The following is a 15401-nucleotide window of genomic DNA, read 5'->3' on the forward strand; positions in this document are numbered from 1 at the left end:
TGTAAATTAAGGTTCGTTCTTTTTTTTGCAAGGCCAGGGTTGTTAAGCCTTTTTTTTATTTTTTCCCCTGAGTGTACTTTTACATCCAGTTTAACTTCTGACAATCAGGATCAATTTTAGTGGTATCCAAATATTTAGTTTTCGTGTTTTTATTCTGTGTACTCTAGGCTCGAGTAAAATATATTAATTTTCTGATCAATTGTGACTCGTGCCACTCTGTACAGGAAAGTAATAACAAAAAGCTGTAGCGGAGGTACTCACAATTTCTATCGGGTAAGAGTCGTCAGTTATTCGTCCGTAAAATATATAAACTAATCATGAATCCGTATTCATTACACAAGTAGGTTAGTACCAGTTAATAGATTAGGATTATCGGGTTTGCGATAGTTCCAATTGTTAAAATTTTCTTTTGTATGTACCATTTTTGGACATTTGTGTAGGGAAATTAAATAATATCGAATCAAATTAAAAAACATAAAAATAGCTGCTTATTTTATGAGCCATCGTATAGTTCTATTAAGCAATCATATAACACTAATTTTAGCACATACACACACACTTTAGTGATGATTGTGGTAACACTTGGGAAGCGCTGACGCAAATGAGTCTCTCTGACGACCAACACACACACACCAGTACACACTCATATAAGCGCATACACACCAACACTTATGCATGCAAGCGCTAAGTCCAGCAACAGCCGAAGCAACAGTAAAAGCCAACAGCAACAAGCCAACAACAAATATACCAACCAACGGTGGCAACAAGCAACAGCAAGTTGCTGTTGCAGCGTTCGTATCGTTGCCGGTCGCTGGTCGTTGAACGGTCGACAAACGCAATTCGCAACTTGGCGACGGTCGCGCTATCAAAGTTGGAAATTTGCCTTCTTCTTACCTAAATGTGAATTTCGGTTTTGAAAATTCAGTTGGTGTTCGACCAGCAGATGCAACGAACGGTTTACAGCGGCAAAACGGAGAACAAATAACTGAAAAGTTAATTAAATGAATTTGGGCGAAAAACTCGCTTATGCGGTTAAAAGTGCAAGCGGAATAAATAAGAATAAAAACAGAAAAATCATTAGTAAACGGTGCGGTTGAGTTGTATGTGCTAAAAACTTATTTTAACGTTTATTTTCAAAAATCTTTGCTGCTAAAGTAATTTATAAATTATAAAAGAAAAAAATTTCAATTATCGCGCATTTGTGCTTATTATGTTTTTGTGGATAAAAGGTGTGAAACGCTTGGCCAAAATTTGTGTGCACTTTTGATTTTTTATTTCTTTATAGCTTTGTGAGAAAATTTCAGTGACGTGTTGACATTTGAAATTTCAATTTGCCTTCCTTTGGCAATCAGTTGCCCATAGCAGACAGATTTATTTCATTTTTTTTTTTTAATTTTCTTTATAACTTTGCGCTTTGCTCGAGCACTTCCGTTTCATGTGCATAAAATTGCAACAAATTGTTGCATGCAACTAATTAACAAAATTTTAATGCCACAACAAATTACGTTAATGTGCATTTAAAAATCCAATTTTATGTCTTCTTTGACAAACGTCCACAGGCCATGTATGGGCGTGTGTATGTTGTTCGAACACATGCAAGTGCACGTGTGAGTACTTGTGAGGAATGAGTAGTTAGTATTTTGATACTAAGTTAGAGGTTCAATCTTTTTTATAAGTAGGTTTATCAGCGAATGTTTTTTTAAATCTGTTATAGATAATTTAATATTCCGAGCTGCTTTCTTTATTAGAATTTAAATTGACACCCGACATCGTAGGCTCTTGTGAAAAAAAAAATATAAACATACATATGGCGCACTACTGTCCATCATTTTGACTGTCTTTTCGCGCAACGGAAAACTCGAGTAAAATTCTTAAAGTAAACTTAATGCAAATGTGATTCTCGGTGTAAGGTAGGTTACTAATAGTATTTTAAATTTTACAAATAAACATATAAATATATTATATTTCAACAACTGGTGACCAAAAATCAATAATGAAATTTCGATAAAAACAAAAAATATTTGAAGCAAAAATGAATTTGTTTAGCAATAGTGAAAAATATGATTTTTGAACCACTGATAAAAGAGAATTAAGGAAATTTGGTACAAAAAAATATTTACAGCGAAAAAACAGTTATTTGAAAATTTTGTTAACATTTTACAGGAGTAGAAAATTTCATTTTCAAACATTGCTTCAAGCTAAAACACATTTAGCTAAAAGTTGTGTTGAGTATAAAACGTTTTAATTCGTCCGAACTTTAAACCTCTATATTTTTTCAAATACAAATGATCGGTACAAATACAGTATTGGCCAAAAATAAATACCATCCCAATACATCTTTTTCGTATATCGCTCATTTACCTGAAAGAGTCATACCATTATTTTTTACTACGTGTGCCGAAATTACCATAAGCTTTTCTTGTTTGCGGAGTAAAAAATTCATGGCGATATCTGTTAACAGTATCTCATTATTTGAAAATATGTTCTTACTTTTACTTAGGGAGGCATTTGCAAATTGAAAACTTTGAAGCCGTTTTGCTCGAAAATTCGGTTTTTTGAGTTATGACATAATTGACGTGTAAATGGGCATCTTGATTGAAATGTACATTGTCCTGATGTTGTTTATCCATACGATATCCATGGAATTAACTCGAGTTTCGCCTTTAGCAAATTTTTTAGAATTTTGTTTTGCCAGCTGTCACAGTGAAGGGGTCTCATTTAGTAGATGTTATGTAGAAAATCTAAGATTTATTAACTCTAAAACGACCGCTCACGATGTTTCTCGTTTTACAGATTATTTTATTTGCGAAGTTCCAATAATTTTTTGCTTTGATGTAGTTTTCGAGATATCGAGCTAATGGTTTTTCATTAATGAGAAACAGGTAGATAGTAGTCTAATAATAACCGAATAACTCCTTAACCGATAAAAACAAATGATAATGAAAGTTACTACTTTTCGTTTCTGCTTATATTTTCATCAAAAATACGATTTTTTTTTTTTTTGCAAAAACATAAATGTCGATTTTTTACTTATTAATTAATCTTAAGTAAAACGTATCTTGAAAAAATTTAAATGAAAAAATCTCAAATGATTGTAAAAGTTATTCACTTAAGATCAACAATGCGCTTTTTGAATTGACGATACTTAGGTGTCAATTTTTGCGATGCTAGTTGGCTTTCTTATTAGCAGGTTACTTACATTTATTACTTCTTATGACCTACCTTTTTTCTGTAATCCAACGTTATTTGAAGTATCTCGCATAGGGCAATATACATGGCAGAAATTAAAATTATGCGGATTCTCGTGCTCAGCGACCGATTTCGGATGGCCTGGTTTGTAAGTAAAGAAGTCGCTTCCAATGAATTTGAGCACTTCCTCTGTTGAAGTTGATCAATGCACTCCAGTCTCAATAATTTACGTCGAAAAACGTAATAAATTATCCCACGAAAATTTTCACGAGATAATTCCAGCTTCTAGGCGAAGTCAATTTTTCAACTCACTGAAAAAAAAACTAAATAAAGCTCGTAAGTGGAAGCGTTATATTATATTTAGGTTGAAAAGTTAAAAATTGGTCTGGCTTGAAATTCACTACTCAGGGACTTGGTAATTGGGTCGGTTGATTACTAATTTTATATCAGTTTTTTTTTTTAAGTTCATAATATCAGATTTAATTTTGGTTTTTGGAAATTAAATTGTTTGTTAAAAAATTTGGTGAATTTTGTGTTTTATTGATGAAATGTATGACATCTTTTACTACAAACTTGAAGAATCCGCGAAAATGTTGCTCCACATTTCAAGTCGATTCTTGTGGCTGATCTCCGAAAAGCACGTCAAAACGGCAACTTTTTTCCATTCAAATTATTACCGACCAAATGCTTAGGTGTAGACACAAATATGGCACGGTTGTCGACAATCGACTTGTATGCTTGTGCTTGGCATTTCGAATGTCGTGGATCAAACGATCAAATGGACTGAACAACTTTTCGGGCTTAAGCACTCGATTGCCTTTCCTTGAAAACCTATACTATAAAGTATTACAGGAAGACTGATCTTTTCAAGAGTGCATATGGCATGAATACAAAATTGTTTAAAAAAATACGTGAAAAGAGTTTCAAAATTTCATTTTAATAATATAAATTTAAATTATTTTAATCTTTAAATTTTGTAATTTTATTTCATCGATTTTGCGAAAACTATTTAAAATCAAGTTACTAAATTATTTTTATTTCATTTTTAAATTCATTAAATATTTCGCAGTAGAAACCTCTCATTTTTTTGCAAACTTCCTTTGTTAATTTTCTACACTGACTTCCCAAACTTCACTTATTTAAAGAAAAAATGTGTAAAAAGTTGTCTTTAAGAACGCTATTTTCCAAATAATTTCAATAAAAATTTTTCAATTGTTTCCTAACTGTTGTTTAGTGCAATTTTGAAAATTTGTATGACAAATTTTCTAAAAGTTTCGCAACTGATTTCGAAATGATTTCATTAATTTTTTTACATATTTCAAGAGAATTATCCAGATTTCGAAATCAATTAATTAATTTTTCACATATTTTTATAAAAAGTTTTCACCAAAAATTACTTTGATTTTCCTTTTACGCTTTCTATAAAATATGTCCTCAATAGTAGGACAGAATTAAAAAAAAAAAGTTTGATTAATCCGTTTCTCAAAAAATTATTTTACTGTTTTCTCTAATATTTTTGGAATTCTTCACTAAAACTTACTCACTTGTTTCTCTTAATTATTTTAGAATTCATTCATTCATTCAATTCATTTTTCACAATACATTTTTCAAATGTTTCCAATCACTATCTGTCTTCTTCTTTTTCTGCTTTATCGGCGCAATAGCCGTCTAACCGATTTTGGCCGAAGTCAACAAAGTGCAATCGTTTCTTTCACGTGCAAACCGACGTCAATTAGAAATTACACGTGTAAACAGCTCCTTCGCCACTTTGTCCTTATAAAGCAGTGAAGGCCTACCTCTTCCTCGGCTACCACTCTCGAGCCGAAGCTTTTGTATCCATTCATGTGATAAAACCATGCAAAAGTACCATGTACCTCATCGATCCATCACCTTCGAAATTTTATATTCACCGTCGCCAAAGCTCAAAGGTCCATAAATCATGCGCAGAATTCTGCTCTCAAACACTTCAAGAGCCGTAGCGTGAACTGTTGTTATCATTCATTCGTCTATTAGCTTTCTACACTCATAAAAATATTTTGAATAGTTTCCCCAAGTTCCAAATACAATTTTATTAAACCTCGTGCGAAATGTTAAAAAAAATTATTATTGCCTCTAAAATTCTCTCAACATGTTTTTCAAAACTATTTTACTTATTATATATATATACCTATGTATATATATTTTTAATTAAAAATTTTCACTGAAACTTCTTGCAAAGTGTTTTACTAATTTGTTTAAAATATTTCGTACAAACTTCCATGAAATTTCTCAGCTCAACTCATAAAATATGTTCACTAACAAATTTCCTATTATTTTCTTAAAATCTTTATTCAATTGTTAAATTTTTAAATAAACTCTTTTTATTTTTTTTCTTACATTTAACTATTTCTCTAAACTATTTTATTTATTTTAAAAATTTTACATGAAAACTTTTCATCGAAATTTGTAAAAATTATACAACGATTTTTCTTGACAAATTGTAACAAACGATTTTCTAATTCACTCACTGACATCCATATTTCTTTTCATTTGTAATTTTCTTAATGCCAACTTTCTATTTTCTTCATATACATATGTTTCAAAATTTTTGATATCCACCAGTTCATTTATTTTCAAATTTTTTCTCCTTTGATTATTTTTCCAATTTGTTCTGCGGTTGCAAATGTAGTACATGAAAATATTATTTTTAAATTCTTTCACGTGTCGTTGTGCTTTTTTCGTTTTCGTTTTTTGTTTTTTTTTTGTTTTGTAACTTCTTGATTAGTTACCCACCCACATGTCGTATTCTGCTTAATTTGTAAACTAGAAAATAAATATATAGATATAATTTGCCAACTCGGCAAGAAAAATATTTTCTTTGCAATTATTAAGTTGATGATGACTTGCAAAAAATCGTTCAAAACACTGTTGTAAGTATGCAAGCATAATAAATAAAAAGCCGTAATTAAAATAGAAATATTTTAATTTATGTAAATAAAATATAACAAAATGTTTACTACAAAAAGTAGTGTCATTTGACTCAGGTAAAATAAATGGAAAGATTGCAAAGGTTGGCTTCCATGCTCGTTACATGAGCTCTGCCTCCCACTCACACAAAGTGAGAGTATATTTGAAGCTCTCTCTCCGTAAATCACTACGGAAAAGCTACACTTCAGGCTAGCTGCAAAGCACCAGACTGAAAACGCCCCGCCTTCCAGAAAACTTATCACTGTTAGAGAAAATAACCCATCTATTTTATTTTTACAACAAATTTTTTGCAAGCATTCTAGGGAGAAACGAATGGAAAACAAATTTTACGGTATATGATCACTCACTAAACCTAAAGCATCAAGCATCAGTAATAAAATAATTCGTTTTTTGGCACATAGCCTGGAAAGATGGCCTCGGAAAGACCTGCGTGAGCTGATTTCGCTATGAGTTAATAATAAGTATGGGTTACTGTTTACAGAAACCTCCCTGTGATCTATGTCGTACATGACCCAGCAAGGAAATCGAGAAAGCTATTCGTAGTAAATCTACCCAAAGTTCAGGTATCCCACTATATCTTGTAATTGATCGAAAGCCCTTTAATGTCAGAAATACTATTCTCTCTCTATCTTTTGTTTGGTGAGATTGCTAATCATTCACTGCTGCGTGCCATTCTGTTTCTTATTTCAACGATAAGTCTTCATACTTATTATCGTTAAAAATCAAGCACCCCCCGAATTATGCAAGGAATGCCCCATTGGCACGTTTACGACGAGAACTAAACGAGATTTTGAGTTCCATGACGCTTAATTTTTCTCTGCCATGTATTATCTTAATCACAAAGCTCAATCTCATGATATTTTAACCTAGGTTAGTGTTTTAGTCAGTATAAACCATTACATTTGATCGATCTTCGGTGACGAGGCAAATAGCAGATGGGCTACGGAACTTAACTGTCAGGTAACAAAGCAAATCTGATGTGAAGTTAATGAATAGCATATTGGTCGCATCATGATGAAAAGAATAAGGAGACGGCACCTATCGTGATATCATTACTTTGCTCTCAGCGAATTTGACAATGAGTGACGTCGGTTTAGCACCAGTAACGCCAGATTACCATTTTCGTAACTTGATTTAGCATTTGTTTTTTGGTATTTAGTCTCGGAATTTTAGTTCTTTCTTCATGGCATTTTTCTAGCCTGTTCTAATTGAAATGTAAGGTTTATAATTTTATAAAATATATATAGATAATAAATAAAATAAATATAAAAACGCACTAAAATTCCCATTTAAAGAAAATAAAATACCAATTTTTTATTGAAAAATTGTCTTTAAAATGTGCGTTTTTTTAAATAAATGTGTTATGGTTCTGTACAAATTAATTGATGCGTTTTTTGTTAAGAAAACGACATTTTTATAAGCAAATCAGGTTATGTAACAAGATAAAGTACTCTTTTTGTAAAAATATCGTTACGGTTTCTTCAGTATTTTCTGGTATTTGGTTGCTTATTTTTACTATGAATACACCTCATGATGCCCTATGTCCCACTAAGGATTAAGGACAGGAAGAAACGATTACACCTCTAATTCGCACTCACTAAATTCAAACGCTTTTTAAAATGTTTACAAAGGTTTTTAATGTTAAGAAGAGTTGAGAGAAGAAGATTTAATATTCTAACATAACCTTAAAAGGAGTAAAAATTTAAATTTTCACTTTCAAAATATCACATTTTATAAGAACCAACCAATTTTCATGAACACTAGAATCTTCTTAGAGTGACCTTTTTTGACATTCTTTTATTTAATAATACAGTTGTTTCTATCATTCTTGGGCCGCCATAACAATAAAACATTCAAAGATTTACCTCACTTCAGCTGTAGAAATGGAGAGGAGGTGTAGATGCGACTGTCTCATCTGGATAAGGCGCGCCTTCGAACTTTCGATAGTACCATCCCAAATACTTAGTAAACTTGAACACAGAAATCTTTTTGAAACACCATGCACACTTAGGAGCGATTCACACTACAAAGGCGACCACGGTTCGCTTTCGGTCTGTTCTCTGATTTGGACCGTATAATGTTAACAAAAAAACATTCTAGCAGACCGAGAATGAACCATTACAGACTCTGTGGTGTGGAGCGTCCTGGATAAATTTTAAAAGGATGCCACAATATGATACTATGAAGTTGGAGACAAGCGCCTAAAAGAGCCTGTGTGAAGTATTTGTTCTTTCTACCATCGCACCCCCATTTCAACAAAGCGGAATGAGTTTATGTCAAGTGTTTATAAAATTCAACTACAAGGAAACTTTTTTGTGATGCAAAATTCGATAAGTACTAATAATAGATAATCATATTTAACGCCTTAGCGTGTGCCGTTTCGGTGTGATAAGAACATCGGCCGTGTGCCTTATGATGTGATTAGATATTGTTTTGTACTTAAGTATGTATAAGTAACTATAATGGCATGAGAAGTAAAGATTTGGCACTAGTTAGAAATTACATTTTGTCGATAACATTTTTGCGCTTGTATTCTTTTTTCTGTAGTTGCTATACATACATAGGGTGGGTCATGTAAAATTTGCGTTTTGAATCGGCTTTAAAAAAAAACTAATCAATATTTTTTCAAACTTTTTTTTTATTTTGAAGATTTAACATTGTCATTTATGAATGAAAAATAATATCGTTTAAATGACTGCCACGACTGGCTTTACAGTAGGCCATTCGATCAACACAATTTTTAAGCACATTTTCGATTGTTTGGGCTCGAATTTCATGAATGGCAACTTCGATTTCGTGTTTTAAAGCATGAATCGTCTCTGTTTGGTTCGCATAGCATTTGTCCTTAACGGCTCCTCACAAAAATATTCCAATAGGCTTAAATCACAGCTCCGAGGCGGCCAATTGATATCGGAATTTCGGCTGATTATTCGGTTTTCAAAAACGGTTGCCAAAAGTTCGAGTGTAACTTTGGCAGTGTGACAAGTGCCACCGTCCTGTTGAAACCAAATGTCGTCCATGTCCAATTTTTGGAAACAACTCGTTGAGCATAACACGGTAACGCTCGCCATTTACTGTAACCGCGGCTCCTCGCTCATTTTCGAAAAAAAATGGTCCTATGATGCCGTCAGACCAAAAACCGCACCAAACAGTGACTCGTTGTGGATGCATTTGCTTCTCTACAGTAACGTGTGGATTTTCTGAGCCCCAAATCCGACAATTTTGCTTATTGACGTAGCCACCGATGTGAAAGTCAGAAAAGAAGAAGAAGAATCACCACTTTGGAAATAGGTTTTTAATATTTCCCAATTTTATTCAAGCGTATAGCGTCCCATTTCGTAAATGTCAACCCTTTAAGTAAATTATGAACACATTTCACATGTCATTTGTGTTACCATTCTCAAAAACATAGGTGGTTCAAAAAGCAAACGCTATTTGGCCCACCCTGTATGAATATTGGAAAACATGTGGGTTAATTTCATGGGATTTTTAGAGCTTGCTCTTTCTACGTGCATATAAAATTTATTTACTAACACTCGACGTTCATTCATAAAATCCAAGGAATGCTACTGATATAAAGGCATGGTAAAATAATAATTTCTCAAAGAAATTTTTGCACATTTTGCGATAATTTTGCTGTGTTAAGTCATCGCACAAAGTCTATTAAAAAGTGTCGGTGTCATAAATGGTGTATGTTTGATTACTGTTCTTTATTGTACCAACAAAGACGATAAAAGTTGGTCATTAGCTTGTTGAGAGCAAGTGTAAGTGGAAAGAGAAAGAGTAAAATTTATCATTCATTAGAAACATATTTTGATGTCGACAGGAAGAATATTAATCAAGTTTTAAATTAGTTGATTATAAAACTCAAAACCCTTCTTAAAAGTAAGCTCTAGATTAAGATGAAAGGTGAAGAGGTAAGGATAAAGATAAAGATAAAGATAAAGATAAAGATAAAGATAAAGATAAAGATAAAGATAAAGATAAAGATAAAGATAAAGATAAAGATAAAGATAAAGATAAAGATAAAGATAAAGATAAAGATAAAGATAAAGATAAAGATAAAGATAAAGATAAAGATAAAGATAAAGATAAAGATAAAGATAAAGATAAAGATAAAGATAAAGATAAAGATAAAGATAAAGATAAAGATAAAGATAAAGATAAAGATAAAGATAAAGATAAAGATAAAGATAAAGATAAAGATAAAGATAAAGATAAAGATAAAGATAAAGATAAAGATAAAGATAAAGATAAAGATAAAGATAAAGATAAAGATAAAGATAAAGATAAAGATAAAGATAAAGATAAAGATAAAGATAAAGATAAAGATAAAGATAAAGATAAAGATAAAGATAAAGATAAAGATAAAGATAAAGATAAAGATAAAGATAAAGATAAAGATAAAGATAAAGATAAAGATAAAGATAAAGATAAAGATAAAGATAAAGATAAAGATAAAGATAAAGATAAAGATAAAGATAAAGATAAAGATAAAGATAAAGATAAAGATAAAGATAAAGATAAAGATAAAGATAAAGATAAAGATAAAGATAAAGATAAAGATAAAGATAAAGATAAAGATAAAGATAAAGATAAAGATAAAGATAAAGATAAAGATAAAGATAAAGATAAAGATAAAGATAAAGATAAAGATAAAGATAAAGATAAAGATAAAGATAAAGATAAAGATAAAGATAAAGATAAAGATAAAGATAAAGATAAAGATAAAGATAAAGATAAAGATAAAGATAAAGATAAAGATAAAGATAAAGATAAAGATAAAGATAAAGATAAAGATAAAGATAAAGATAAAGATAAAGATAAAGATAAAGATAAAGATAAAGATAAAGATAAAGATAAAGATAAAGATAAAGATAAAGATAAAGATAAAGATAAAGATAAAGATAAAGATAAAGATAAAGATAAAGATAAAGATAAAGATAAAGATAAAGATAAAGATAAAGATAAAGATAAAGATAAAGATAAAGATAAAGATAAAGATAAAGATAAAGATAAAGATAAAGATAAAGATAAAGATAAAGATAAAGATAAAGATAAAGATAAAGATAAAGATAAAGATAAAGATAAAGATAAAGATAAAGATAAAGATAAAGATAAAGATAAAGATAAAGATAAAGATAAAGATAAAGATAAAGATAAAGATAAAGATAAAGATAAAGATAAAGATAAAGATAAAGATAAAGATAAAGATAAAGATAAAGATAAAGATAAAGATAAAGATAAAGATAAAGATAAAGATAAAGATAAAGATAAAGATAAAGATAAAGATAAAGATAAAGATAAATTCCACAAAATCAACACCCTCAAATTGGACGATGCATACAAATCTGAACATTGAAAAGTTAAAGAAAATATTAGTCATCTTCTTGTAGAATTTGCAACTGCCTACGAATAAATAGAATCATCCGATCTTGGTAATGTGCAAAAGAAATACAAAAAAGCTGCAATTGACATTGCCGGAAGAACAGATACAGATACGAAATATATTTTAAATAAATATTGAAAAGTCATCAATTATATAAAAAAAATCGCCTAAAAATGGTGTTCACATTTGGAAGAAGCATTAAATATAATTAGAAAATTATTAAGTGTAGCATTGCAATTCATATTTTTTTACTTCTTAAGGTAACTTACTAATTCCTATTAAGCCTCTGGAATTCTCATCATGTTTATACAAAATATAAACCAATTGATTTATGCAAACAAAAAATTTCGACAACGCACTTATCAGCTTTACGGAGTTTCCAGATTTGTGTTAAGCTTTTGCCGCAAAAATAACGCACATCATTCGCCAACTTAAGAACAACAAAATCAACACCCTCAAACTAGACGATACAAACAAATTTGAACATTGAAAAGTTAAAGAAAATATTAGCCATCTTCTTGTAGAATTTGCAACTGTCTACTAATAAATAGAATCATACGATCTTGGTGATGTGCAAAAGAAATACAGAAAAGCTGTAATTGACATTGCCTGACGAACAGATACAGATTTTGGAGCATGGAACTGAAGTATTTATTTTTCAAATCTTTCGGCTAAGAATTTCAACGTTTTTTAGTAGGAAACCATCTCCAATGCCTGTTGCTGGTGTAATCTGAAGAATTTTCAAAATCATCATCTTAGCTAAGTCTCAGATATAGGACCTAATTATATTTCACTTTCGAAAACAGTTGCATTCGAGGCTCAAATTTTAATAATAACAAGGGTTAACGTTGGAAAATCCCTTGAAACACCAGTTATACTATCGTTATGACAATGGTACGGGATGAACCAAAGTATATTTTTAAAAATAAAATAAAAATAAGATAAACACAGCTTAGCTACTTTTTGTATGTTTTGGCTTTAGTATATATGTATATATAATTGGGGCGTACACCCTTTTTGGGTGTTTGGCCGAGCTCCTCCTCCTATTTGTGGTGTGCGTCTTGATGTTGTTCCACAAATAGAGGGACCTACAGTTTTAAGCCGACTCTGAACGTCAGATATTTTTATGAGGAGCTTTTTCATGGCAGAAATACACTCGGTGGTTTGCCATTCCCTGCCGAGGGGCGACCGCTATTAGAACAATGTTTTTCTTAATTTTGGTGTTTCACCGAGATTCGAACCGACGTTCTCTCTGTGAATTGCGAATGGCAGTCACGCACCAACTAATTCGGATACGGCGGCCGCCTTTAGTATATAGAACAAAAATATGAAGAATATGATTTTATTCCTATAGCTGGCTCAGCTGGCTTTCCAGCAGCCCAGGTAATTTCTTTGATTGGCTGTGTGGCATGGTGCTGCATTCTGTGGAAAGCGAAAATCGTCTCGGATTTGGGGCACGAAATTGGTGTCAGTCTAAGGGGTAGGCTAAGTTAGCTTATCTGATCAGCATCGATCTCTCTTAAACGTCTCTAGTTCTGCTAGGAGGTTTCATGGAAAAATAGGTTTTAGTTACTACTCATAGAGCATGGGTGAGTTAGTTTTATTAAATTGCTGAATCCTTGTAGAGAAAATCCTACAATGAATTTCACGGCATAAGGATGCCCTTTATGCTTTACCCTTTACCTTGTCTATGTTTCAAAAAATATGTCTCTATTTATTTTACAAGTTTGACAAACCTCACAAACACGATGTTAGAGTAGCACCTGGAATTTGTAAAGAAAGTCAGTAGGCATATATACGAATGTATGTACTATGTCACAGAGTTAACAGGACAAAAAGTTGCCACCTATCAAATCACTCAGAAACTTTGGTCATGTAGAAACTCAAAGCACTCTGGAGCTTAAATCAACTACAACTCATTTTAAATAAATGTAACTAAGACATTTTTAACAATTTTCACTGGCTAAAGCAATGTATGACAAAAAGTTAGAGGAATTCTAACTGTATTACTGTAAAAGCTAAGACAATTTAGAAATAAGGAGGCAACTTCCAATGCGAGGTAAATCTTCTAGGCAGGTTGTAGAAAAATTGAATACACTTTCCATTGAAAATAAAACAAAAGTATGTAATTACCAGTAAACAATTTTAATTGAAAAACCCCAGCATTTATGTTAAAGTGAGTGATCGCAGCCAAAGTGAACTCAACCAACTGCCGCCGGAAATGTAGTAATTGAAACATAGAACTAAAATTATTGACGAATGTCAATCAGAAATGCCAAACAGCGGAAAAAGGTGTACGATCTGTGATCTGTATACGTCACGTCACATGCGAAAGGGTAGAGCCATAGAAAGCCTTGTGCGTAGATGCGCGCGTCATGCGCCATTGGCGATGTGCGAAATTTGTATGAAGGTAAATAGATGTGAATGAAAAAAAATCAATTTAAAGTGCGTGCGTATAATTTTTAAAGCCTTCAATTATTTATTTGCTTTACTTAAAGACTAATTGTGAAGGCGTATTCAATAAGTATTACACACTTGAGTGCACCAGGCGACAGATGAGTAAAATTTAGATTTAAAGAAACTTTAATTGAAAATCAGCCATGGTATGCATTTTAAATTTGTTGCTATCTCCGTATATACATACCTATATACATATGTACTCGTACAGTATATATAGTGTTAATTCCTTAGGGAGGTTCATATTGATGGAATACAACTACAAGCAAGACCAAGTTATACTTAACTGCCCGAAACGTTTGTGGATATTTTTAGGCAGATTCTGCCAAATTCGCTGAAAGGCGAATAGTGGCACCTCGTTATGACCAATTTCTCAATCGTGATTTTTCAAGGTCAATTAATTTTTATAATGTTAATTGAGTGAGACATAATATTATATAAAGGAGTTATTCGCAAATCGAGCTGGAAGAAACTCATTCACCAAGAAATTTAATAATGATCGAACTTAGCGCGCAAAAAATCGATTCAATTTTTTTAATTATTGTTGAAATCAAATATGTTACCACTATTAACCGGAAAAATGTTTCTCACCCTAAAGGAGAGCACTGATACAGAAAAATCATGTGCCGGCTTGCAGATCCTCAAGTGCGACAATTTTTTTGTTCGCATACCTTTTGAAATGAAAATTTATCTAGAAATAGAGCGCTAGTCGTTAAAATTTAATAGAGTCTCAGAACCAAGAACAGCGCTGAAAATGAAACGCCTTTTGTCACATTTGTCAATATTTTTTAACTAAAATTTATTGTTTGCTTTATTTTATAAAAAGTAAACGCTTCAAATATTTGCACTATACTTATCATTATATATATATATAGAATACTAACTCGGTATCACATACCGTGTTGGCTCAGCCTAAGGATCGATGACGATGCACCTTTTCATTCGGCATCAATTTTTGAGTCTATCAAGACTTACCTGTGAATAATCGAAGATATTAATTTCATACTAAATTCTCAACAGAGTGCGTGAGATGTTGAGTTGTAGAGTTCGGCGGCTAGTTAGTGTTTCAATTAATTAGTGTTAGCAATCACATTCCCGTCGGTGTGCACCGAGGTACCGTGAATATTTTAGTCTAAAAGCAAGCTATGGTTCTGATAAAAACTTGTATTTATACTCTACTGTACTGAAGCGAACCTCTCACTTTCATTCCTTAACTTACGAAAGTGCGAAAAATTTACAATAGATAATGAATTTTTAGTGAAAGTTTTAATGTGAAAATTTTACCTCAAAAGCTCAGCTCAGCAGTTTTCCGATTTGTAGGTGGCGTCTAAATGTTACCCCGTAAATAGACCGACCAATCTCGACCAATTTGTTGATGCCGTTCCAACAAAAATCGCCT

The 15401-nt window shown here is 31.6% G+C and overlaps 1 protein-coding gene across 3 annotated transcripts in view; it reads left to right on the forward strand.

The window, feature by feature from the left end:
* Window positions 1-941: 941 nt before the first annotated feature.
* Window positions 942-15401, forward strand: part of LOC129244908 (uncharacterized) — a 107674-nt gene continuing 93214 nt past the window's right edge. Inside the window, exons 1-2 of one of the 3 annotated variants that reach the window (XM_054882813.1) lie at window positions 942-1100; window positions 1749-1910. The gene's annotated coding sequence lies outside the window, so the exon portion shown is untranslated. Of the gene's footprint in view, window positions 1230-1748; window positions 1911-15401 lie in introns of all 3 variants that reach the window. The other 2 variants (XM_054882815.1, XM_054882812.1) reach the window with 2 other exon arrangements.

This window comes from Anastrepha obliqua, chromosome 4 (assembly GCF_027943255.1).
Source record: "Anastrepha obliqua isolate idAnaObli1 chromosome 4, idAnaObli1_1.0, whole genome shotgun sequence".
Classification (NCBI taxonomy): domain Eukaryota; kingdom Metazoa; phylum Arthropoda; class Insecta; order Diptera; family Tephritidae; genus Anastrepha; species Anastrepha obliqua.